This window comes from Pistacia vera, unplaced genomic scaffold (assembly GCF_008641045.1).
Source record: "Pistacia vera cultivar Batoury unplaced genomic scaffold, PisVer_v2 Contig14, whole genome shotgun sequence".
In the NCBI taxonomy this organism is placed as follows: domain Eukaryota; kingdom Viridiplantae; phylum Streptophyta; class Magnoliopsida; order Sapindales; family Anacardiaceae; genus Pistacia; species Pistacia vera.
The window spans coordinates 417,479-428,241 of NW_022195466.1; positions in this window are offsets into that span (position 1 = coordinate 417,479).

The following is a 10,763-nucleotide window of genomic DNA, read 5'->3' on the forward strand; positions in this document are numbered from 1 at the left end:
GTGATTAGGTGAAATTTGATAATGTTGGTGGACTTTAGAACCTAGTAGAGAAGTGCTTGAGGTGAAATTCTAGGATTAGACATGGTTGAGGAGATGATTTAGGCATTCTTGTTGGAACATTTGAGCCTTTCTAGCTGACCCAGGAAGGAAATTGTCCCTAGTCACCCATTTCAGCCGTTTTGATCATTATTGCTTTATTTTTCTTGGCTAACAAAAAAAATTATCCAATCCTTATACCCTAAACACTTTGTCGTACCCTTAGGAGAATTCGGCCTTAGTGCAAACACAAAGAACAGAAAAAGAGTTGTACGAATAAGCCAAAAGAATAGTTTGGGGGTTGTGAGACAAGGGCAGAAAAAAAAAATATAAAGAGGTAGTTCACCTCAATTCAATTGATTGTTTGTAAAAAAAAAAAAAAAAAAAAAAAAAAAAGAAGAAATTTTTTTTTCTTTAGTCGATTCAAAATCAAAAATAAGAAATGCACAAGTTTGAGGGTTGTAAAATGGTTGATACTTTGATTGATGGCTTGAGAAAGAAAGTGGAGATTGATGTAGCTCTTAGTGTTTGCATGAGGAAAACCGAGTTCTCTTACTTTGTTTATGTTATCCCTTTCCTTGGAGCCCACTACCCTTGCCTAACGTTACAAGCTTGCAAAGACCTTTTGATCCTTAGCGATGTCTAGTCTACATTAGTGGAGAGTAGTTCCATACTTAGGCTTATGGAGTCTGCCACCATTTGATAAACTTTACATTTTTGCATAAAATAATCCGGGAAGTTGGGATGTGGATTGAAGTGGGGATCACCTACTTGGTGGATCGATTGAGGAAGACAGTCGATAATGCTTATAACTTTTTGGAGTGTTGAACCTTTCCTGATAATAATTTTTCAACAACTTTTGAGACTTGTGCAATTTCTAGGCAGTTTGTTTGTTGAATTTGAGTCGTTTTGGTTTTGTTCATTTTCCAGTTTTGTTGTGTGTGTTTTATGTTTTTGTTCGTTGTTTGTGTTTTTGTTTCCGTTGGTTTTGTACCGTATGCTCGGGGATGAGCATATCTTTAGTTTGGGGGTATTTGATAATCCATGGATTATACAGTTTTCATTAGACTTTTTATTCGGATTTCAGGTACTTTTTGGTGCATTTTGGCCTGAATTGTTGCTTAATTCTTTACATTTCGTGTTTCAGGTTAGAATGGGCATTTTTTAGCAAATGAGGACAAAATTGGTTATTTGTGACTCAGAAGTTAGCGGATCTCAAAAGTTAAGTGAGTTCTAAAGTAGGATAAAGCACGATGAGGCTTGTTCCAAAGGGAGAGCAACGAGAATCGAAGAATCGAGTGAAGATACAAGCAGAGTGGTAGTTCTGTAATTTCAGAACTTTTCAAGAAACTTCGCCATGGCAAAGTACGTCAAACACGAACAAGTCTGCTTCTTTCTTAGCCGCGACGAGATTTCTTCTTTGCCACGGCGACAGCCGTAATTTCCAGTTTTGTAAAACGCATAGTTTTACCTTGTGCGGGTTTTTCTGAGAAATTTGGGGCGAGGTATAAAAGAAACACTTAACCTTTTTGCCTAGGGTGGTCCAGGAAGTAGGGTTAGCAACTTTTGCATTGTTTTTGATTAAGCTTGGAGAGATTTAGCGATTAGAAAGGTGAAGATTGGATTTTGAACCAAGGGATTCATCATTTGGGGAGATTTCTTGTCCTCTCTCTTACTTTTCATTATGTTGAACTTGGCTATTATTGTTTTTCTTATTTGTAGCGTTAATTTAGCTATGAACTAACCCATTTTGGGTTAGGGTTTTGATTGTAATTTGGATTTCTAATGGGTTAAGTTATTGATCATGTTATGTTCATATGACTATGCTTTGATTGTGTGTTTACTCTGAGTTTTAAATGTTTTATGTGATGAACAGGATGAGATTGAGAAATGATTCATTTTAGGCTAGAGATAGATTCAAGAATTAATGAAATCATTGTAGGATTCTTTTGCTTAATGAGTTTGGAATTGTTAACTTTCAATTTGTTAGGTGTGGAAGGTTAAAAATGAAGAATAGGAAAACATAGCCTGAGAAGGTATGTTTAACACCTTAGTGAGTTCGATTTACAACCAATGCATATGAATGTGAATGTAGTGTAATTTTTAGGTTTAATCCATAAAATCCGAATGAAGTCAAAACCCTACCTGTTTTACTTGAATTGATTACTATCCGTGATTTTCATCTTGCATTCATAGTTAACTTTAGTTTAAAATTTATTGTTCAGTTTAATTAGAAACATCTCCCATCAATCCAAAGATTTTGGTTGCTCCAACTGGAAAACGATAGAATACTTAGTGCTTAGCTAACAATCCTCGTGGGAACGATACTCACTCATCATTATATTACTTGTGCGATTAGTATACTTGCTACATATTGCATGTTGTAGGAAACACGCATCACCTGGCTACCGACATTGATAACACACACATTATGGCCCAACTCTCTCAGACACTCTCCTGGATGAGTCTTCCCACATTTAGGACATGGGGGAAAATCCACTATTCTCGGCCGTTTATTTTGCCAATCTTTTCTGTTCTTCTTTGGCTGAAACTTCTTCTTCTTCTTCACTTCTCTATTTCTTGCACTCTTAAATCTTTCTCTCTGTAGAGCGGGAGATGGTTCATTTGGTCCCGCTGGGGTGAGCTTGTTTACAAAAATGTATGCCCTTAAAGCTCTCTCTAAAGCTTCACTATAGGTTTGAGGGGGCTCAACTCCTGTCATTACATCCCAAGCTATCTCTAGCTTCAACCCATGGACAAACTTATCTCTTCTCAATTCTGGGGTACTGACTATTCTGGGTGCAAACCTGGCAAGGGAATTAAACCTCATAGAATACTCTTTCACTATACTCGACCCTTGCTTCAAATTAATAAACTCTTGTATCTTCTCATGTACCTGATCCACTGTTTTGTACTCAACATCAAATAATCTTCTAAACTCGCCTTAGGTCATCACCGAAACATCATGAGTGTCTTCCATCAATTCCCACCAAATTCGGGCATCACCCCGAAACAAGAAACTGGCATATCGAATCTTCTCCCTGTCCGTCATAGGAAACAGTGTCATCGTACGTTCAACAGACCTAAACCATTCTTCTGCCACTAAAGGGTCTGTTGTACCTTTAAAGTCTGTCGACTGATGTTGACTTGGAAGCCCATAAATCGGTTCAATCCGATTATGTACTGTCGGGGGTACTAGCCTTTCTCTTTCTTCTCTAGTAGGTGGTATTTGAACGGGGGTTCCAATTCTTTCTGGTTCAACTCTCCCTTGTCTTTCTCCTAAGACTTGTTGTACAATCCCCCGGATTCTATCTTTATCAAGGGTAGAGGGAGTAGGTTCTGGTGGGTTAGAAGGTTCACTGTTTTCTTACTACTTGCTTGGGTTCTACGTCTCATCTACAAAACAACCAAATTTAATCAACTCATGCAATAATTTAAGTAAGGAAAGAAAATTTAACTTACAACGGTTGGCTATAGAACGTCGCGGCGGTGAGAATGGCACACTGTCAAATCCCAAAATCTTTGCTCTAATACCAAAAATGTAATGACTTCTTTCTACTAGTATACTTTAGAATATATGCAATAAAAATATACGTACTTAGCATATGAAAATAGTTGGGCCCAAAATTTTCTTTACTTATAAAATATAATTCTTTACATATACTAAAATAACAAGTATAAAAACTTAGCAACAATGGACAGTAATGCCAATCCTCTCCGCTTGTCGATGTCTTTCTGACCGCTGCTCACCTATTTCCTGCAAAACATGGAAAAACAATAAGGTGAGCATAAAAAATGCTCAGTAAGTAAATCCCTTATCTTTTCTCCTCCTTTGGTTCTTTCCTTACTTAATTCTTTTCTTCTTTCTTTCATTCTTAGTTCTTTCTCTTTTCTTTCTCCGTTTCTAATTCTTACTGTTCTTTCTTTCTTCCTAATTGTCGTTGTTCTTTCCTTCTCTCTGTTCTTTCTTTCTATTCTTTCTATTCTTCCTTTTCTTTCTATTGTTTCTAACCATGGTGGAATACATGATAATATGCATGAATGAAATGCATGTGCAATAATGCATAAAAATGCATTCTCTTTCTTCTTTCTATTTCTTTTTCTATTTTCTTTTCTTTTCTTTTAATTCTACTCTATTCTCTTCTTTCTTTCTTGTCTTGCTTGCCCAAGCTTCTCTTTTCTTTTCCTTGCTTGTTCAAGCCTTCTCATTCTTTCTTATTCTTATTCTTTCTTTTCTCATTCTTACTTTTCTCATTCTTTATTTTCTCATTCTTTTTCTTGCTCATTCTTACTTTTCTTATTCTTATTCTTTCTTATTCTTTTTCTTTGCCAATCCGTCTCGATTGATGCATGGATTTGAAACCTTGGCCATGTGAATGAGTACAGCTCTCATCTACATGCACTGTTGCGGACCGTACAAATTCTTTATTTCTTCTTAGGCCACTCACTTAAGGTGGCGTGCATGTAGGAATTCTTCTTGGTACAACCCTCATCCACATACACTCTTACGGGTCGTACAATTCTTCTTCTTCTTATGCCACTCAATTAAGATGGTGTGCATGCAAGAATTCTTCTTGGTACAACCCTCATCCACATACACTCTTACGGGTCGTACAATTCTTCTTCTTCTTATGCCACTCAATTAAGGTGGCATGTATGTTGGAATTTCTTCTTAACACTCACTGTATTAAGCCATCCAAATTGAGAGAAAAACTCTCTTGTATCATCATCATACCTACACGGCAAAAACACTCCCAAAAGTTTTCTCCAATTCTTCCAGTCTCAACCCATCATCATACCATCACATGCACTTCTCATACTCAAATATATCCAACAACAAGCATAAATAATCATCAATCTCATCTCAATTTCTCAATAATCTTAACATATGCATGCTTAAAAGAAATCTATACTCACTTGATTTCTTAAACTTTAATTTAAGTTGGATTTTGAGTAGAATTTACTTACCTTATACTTGAGCAGTCTCTACCAAGCTCTCTACTCTTGTTTGATTCAAACCTTCTCTTAACCCTAAGCATAAACTTCATAAGAACTCAACTTTTACACAAATAAATCATAGAGAAAGAGCAAGAATTCTTACCTCTTGTTGCCTAGGATCAAAACCCTCTTAAAATCCACTCAAAAGCTTCAAAATCCTTGGAGAATTAAGTGAAAAATTGAGAGAAAATGGAGAAGGAGAGTGGCAGTGGAATGAGAGAAATAAGGATTTCAAACCCTTAACATTTTATTTTATAAACACACTTTCCCATTTTGCCCTTACTCTTTCTTGGAAATTTCATCTTTGTCCCTTAATCAATTACCATAATGCCCTCATTTTTATTGTATTCTCTATGAAATTCTCTCTCTTTTCACTCCCCACTTTTTGAACTAATTTTGAGTGAAAAGACCATTTTACCTTTAATGCAAGTTTTAAGGCATTTCTTCATATTCTCTTAAAATAATTCTAGCAAAAATCAACTAAGGGCTATAAAACATAATTAAAATCACATACCTCCGTGTAGGCATTATAGGGCTCAGCTCCTGCCATCACATCACAGGCTATTTCTGGTTTCAGCCCATGAACAAACTTATCTTTTCTCAACTCTGGTGTGTTTACTATACCGGGTGTGAACCGTGCAAGAGAGTTAAATCTTACAGAATACTCTTTTACCGTACTAGACCCTTGCTTCAAACTAATTAATTCTTGGATTTTCTCATGAACCCAATCCAATGTTCTATACTCAGCCTCAAACAATCTTCTGAACTCTTCCCATGTCATAGAAACTAAATCGTGGGTATCTTCCATCAATTCCCACCAAATTCGGGCATCACCCCGAAATAGAAAGCTTGCATACCGTATCTTTTCTCTGTCCATCATAGGAAAAAGTGTCGTCATGCATTCCACGGACCTAAACCATTCCTCTGCCTCTAATGGGTCCGTGGTACCCCTAAATTTAGACTGTTGGTGTTGGCTTGGCAGTCCATAAATAGGCTCAATACGGTTCTGCACTGTCAGAGGTACTGACCTTTCTCTTTCTTCCCTGGTGGTCAGTACATGAATAGGGGTTTCAACTCTCTCTGGTACAACTCTCCTCTGACTCTCTACTAACACTTGTTGTACAAAACTACGAATTCTCGCCTCATCAAGGGTAGGAGGAGTAGGTTCTGGCGGGTTAGAGGTTTCCCCTGCACTCATCACATTCTTGCTACTTGCTCAGGTTCTACGTCTCATCTACAAAATAACCACACTTGAATCAACTCACATAACTTATCTACTACTATAAGGACAGAAATAATCTTACAACGGTCGGCTACGGAACGTCAGTGCGGCGGGAGGGGCACACTGTCAAATCCCAAAATCTTTGCTTTGATACCAAAAATGTAATGACTCTCTTTCTAGCTAGTATACTTATAAAATAACAATAAAACTTACTAAATATATATAAGAGAATATATACATATAAATGAGTATAAAATTATAGGCCCATATTTAATTTTCTTTATACACAAAACATTAGATAATATAATAAAGTCTCAAAATAGTAACTCGACAGTTTTGCAACCCTTCTGCAACGTGATGTTCCAAGTGACCGCATCTCACTTGTTTCCTACAAAAACATTGGAAACAACGGGGTGAGCACTAATTGCTTAGTAAGTAAACCCGCTATGCTACCCTTCTCTCTCTGTTGCTTAAATTCTGAATTTCTTTCCTTACTTCACACTTCACACTTCCCCATTCTTCTTTATTCTTTCTCTACTCTTACTCTGTTTTTCTCTCTGTTATTTCTCTATTCTAATTTCCCACTACTCAGATAATCGGCATGGTATTATGCATATATATAATGCAAATGCACAAATGTATAAAATATGCATTTTCTTTTCTATTTTTCTTATTATGTTTTCTGTTTCTTTTCTCTGTATTTCTTTCTTTGCTTCCTTTTTCTAGTCTTTTTTTCTTTTCTAATCTTTCTTTCTATTCTTTCTGTTCTTTCTTATTCTTTTCTTTTCTTTCTTATTCTTTTGCCGATCGGACTCAGTTGAGGCATGGATTTGGAACCTTGGCCGTGTAAGTGTATTCTTCTTACTTGGGTATAGCCTTCATCCACATGCACTCTTCTGGACTGTACCAATTCTTCTTTCTTATTCTTAGGCCGCTCACTAAAGGCAGCGTGCATGTGGGGAAAATTCTTCTTGTCACTCATGGGTTCCCCATCACAACAACCTTTTCTTCTTTTTATCTTTTTACACTTCTTTAAATAAAATTTAGATTTGAACTTCTTTAATAGTCTCATTTCTTTCTATTTACTCTTTAACATAATTCCTTAGTGCTTTTTCATGCTCTTATGAATATGTATGCATGTAGATGGTTTCATGCTTACATTTCTTCCTAAATTCACATGTTTAGATGCAATAATGCAATATGGAATGCAAACATGTCATTCTCTACTATCTACAAACTCGTCTCAATATAACACATAATCATACTCATACAAACACTTCTCTTTGACATTTCATCAAACAATTTATGTGCACAAAGTAACTCTGATTTGGCTACACTTCTATCTCTTTTCTAAGCCACCAAAAATTGGGAATAAAACCCTCCATATTTAACGCCAAACCTGTCCAAAATATACACTCCAAAATTTCCATTCCAATTCTTCTAAACATCATCCAAACATTCATCAAACATCAAATACACCAACACAAGTTCTCATGGATAAGTTATAATCATCATTCAACACCAAATCCATTAACAATTCTTCATATAAAACATATATATGCATAAAAGAAATTATCTACACAATATTACTTAAATCATACTTAGGGTAGGATTTACTTACCTTATATGTGAGCAATCCAACACTTTAAAAATCTTCTTTGATCCAACTCTCTTTCTCTTAAATCCTATGAACATAAATCATTAAAATTCAACACTTTAAAAATTAAAACTCACTTCTTGGTGCAAGGATCTTACCTAAGGATGTTTGAGATTGAAAATCCACTAAAAAGTACCCAAAATCTATGAATTTCCCTAGAATTGAAGAAATTAAGAGAATATGAAGGTGAAGGTGGCATGAAAATGGATGAAGAGTGGCTAGGGTTTTACTCTTCAATCTTTGATATAACGTAATATTATATATAGTTTCCCATTTTGCCCTTGCACTTTCTTTAAAATTCCATCTATGTCCCTTAATCAATTACCATAATGCCCTCATTTTATTGCATTCTTCATGAAATTCTATCTCTTTTCACTCCCCACAATTTCAACTAATTTTGAGTGAAAAGGCCATTTTACCCCTAATGAAATTTTAAGGCATTTTCTTCACATTTTCTCAAAATAACTTTAATAAAAATCAACTAAGGGTATAAGGGCATAAGTTAAGTTACGTATCTCAATGTGGGCATAACAATGGCGTACTCTCCCAGATATATGTAGCTCCTGTGCTACCTGGGGTAGTTCATTTTGATCCACAGTTTATGGGGTAACCTCCTCATGATGTTCAACCACTTCTTGTGGCACATCATCCCGTCCTTTGTCTAGTATAATTTATGGTTGTTGAACTTCATCGAGTTCTACTTTTCTCCCACTAGTACTTCTTAAAAAAAATTTCTTTTCTAGGAAGACACCAAAATGAGCAACAAAAATTTTGCGCTCTTCTAGGTGGTAGAAATAGTATCCTTTGGTCTCATTTGGATACCCCACAAATATACATTTACAGGATTTTGGGCCAGCTTGTTCGAAGTGAATTTCTTAACATAAGCTTCGCAATCCCAAATCCTTAGATAAGACAAGTTGGGCTATCGCCCACTCCATAGTTCATATGGAGTCTTATCTATAAACTTTGTCGGCACACGGTTCAAAACGTGAGTCACAGTCTCTAGGGCATAACCCCAGTATGATGCAGGTAGATCACTAAAACTCATCATGGACTTAACCATGTCAAGTAAGGTCTTATTCTTCCTTTCAGATACTCCATTGCATTGGGGTGTATACGGAGGGGTAAGTTGTGATACTATCCCACATTCCTTCAGGTATTCAGAAAACCCTGAGCTTAAGTATTCACCTCCTCAATCTGACCGAAGAGCTTTAATACTTTTGCCCAACATATTCTGTACTTCATTCCTGAATTCTTTGAATTTATCAAAGGTTTTAGATTTATGTCTCATAAGGTAGACATAACTATATCTACTAAAATCATCAGCAATTGTGATAAAGTATGAATATCCACATCTGGCTTCAACTGTTAGTGGACCAGATACATGACTATGGATGATACCTAACAGTTTAGTAGCCCTTTCACCTTGTCTTGTGACAGGAGATTTGGTCATCTTGCCTAACAGGCATGACTCGCATACCTCAAATGACTAAAAGTCAAAAGGGTCCAAAAGTCCATCCCTTTGAAGTTTTGCAATGCAGGTCTTATTAACATGACCCAATCTACAATGCTAGAGATATGTCTGGTTTTGATTGCTATGTTTAGCTTTCTTGGTTTCAACATTGAGAATATCTTTATTGTTTAAATCAAGAACATATAACCCATTATATAACCTTGCAATTCCAAATAGAATACCATTCAAACTAAAGGATAACAATCCATTAGATATCTCAAAATGATACCCAATATTATCCAAAGCGGATACTGAAATAATATTTCTAGAAATAGAAGGTATGTGATAACAATTATGTAGTTCCAATAACAAGCCCGTAGGCAAAAATAAGCAGTAAGTCCCTACAGCCAATGCAGCCACATGCGCTCCATTTTCAACTCGTATGTCCACCTCTCCCTTGGCGAGCACTCTACTCCGCCTTAGTCACTGCACATCAGTACAAATGTGAGTACCACATCCAATGTCGATGACCCAAGATGTTGAGGGAGAAAAGTTAATCTCAATCATAAATATACCTGAAGTCGCAGCATCTGAATTCTTCTTGCTTGCGAGGAAAGCCTTGCAGTGTTTCCTCTAGTGGCCAGGGTTGCCACAATAGAAGCAGACTACTTTGCCCTTCCCTATGCAACGCTTAGGCCTAAGAGCAACCTATCCTTTAGGCTTGGACTTGGGTTTAGCCTCTGCCTTACCCTTGCTATTACCCTTTCCTTTACTGACAGCAACTAGTGAAATAAGCTTGGACTTCTTCAAGTCCCGCTCTGTAGTCCTCAGCGTGTTCAAAAGCTCTGCCAAGGCTTTCACCATTATGTTCATATTGAAATTCATTATGAACGGTGCATAAGCATCAGGCAAGGATTGCAGAATTAAATCCATTTGTAATTCTATATCCAACTAAAATCCCAAAATCTCAACCTTCTCTATGTGCTTGATCATCTTGCGCATATGAGGACCAACTTGGGCTCCCTCAGTCAGACGATTTCCAAACAGTGCTTTTGACACCTTGTACCTCTCATGTCAAGCATTCCCTTCGAAAAGCTCCTTCAGGTGTAGAATAATGGCAGTAGCGTCCATATTCTCATGCTGCCTTTACAGCACTAGTGTCATCGATGCTAACATCAAGCATTGAACGCCATCAGCATCATCAAGGAACTTTTGATAAGTATCCTTTACTTCCTGAGTGGTATCAGGATCAGGCTCAGCCATGTATGGCTTTTCAAGGATATACAATTTCTTTTCCGACTTGAGTATAATTCAAAGATTACGATACCAGTTTGAGAAATTGGATCCATCCAACCTGTTTTCTTTCTTGATTATCGGTCGCAAGTTTATAATGCTCA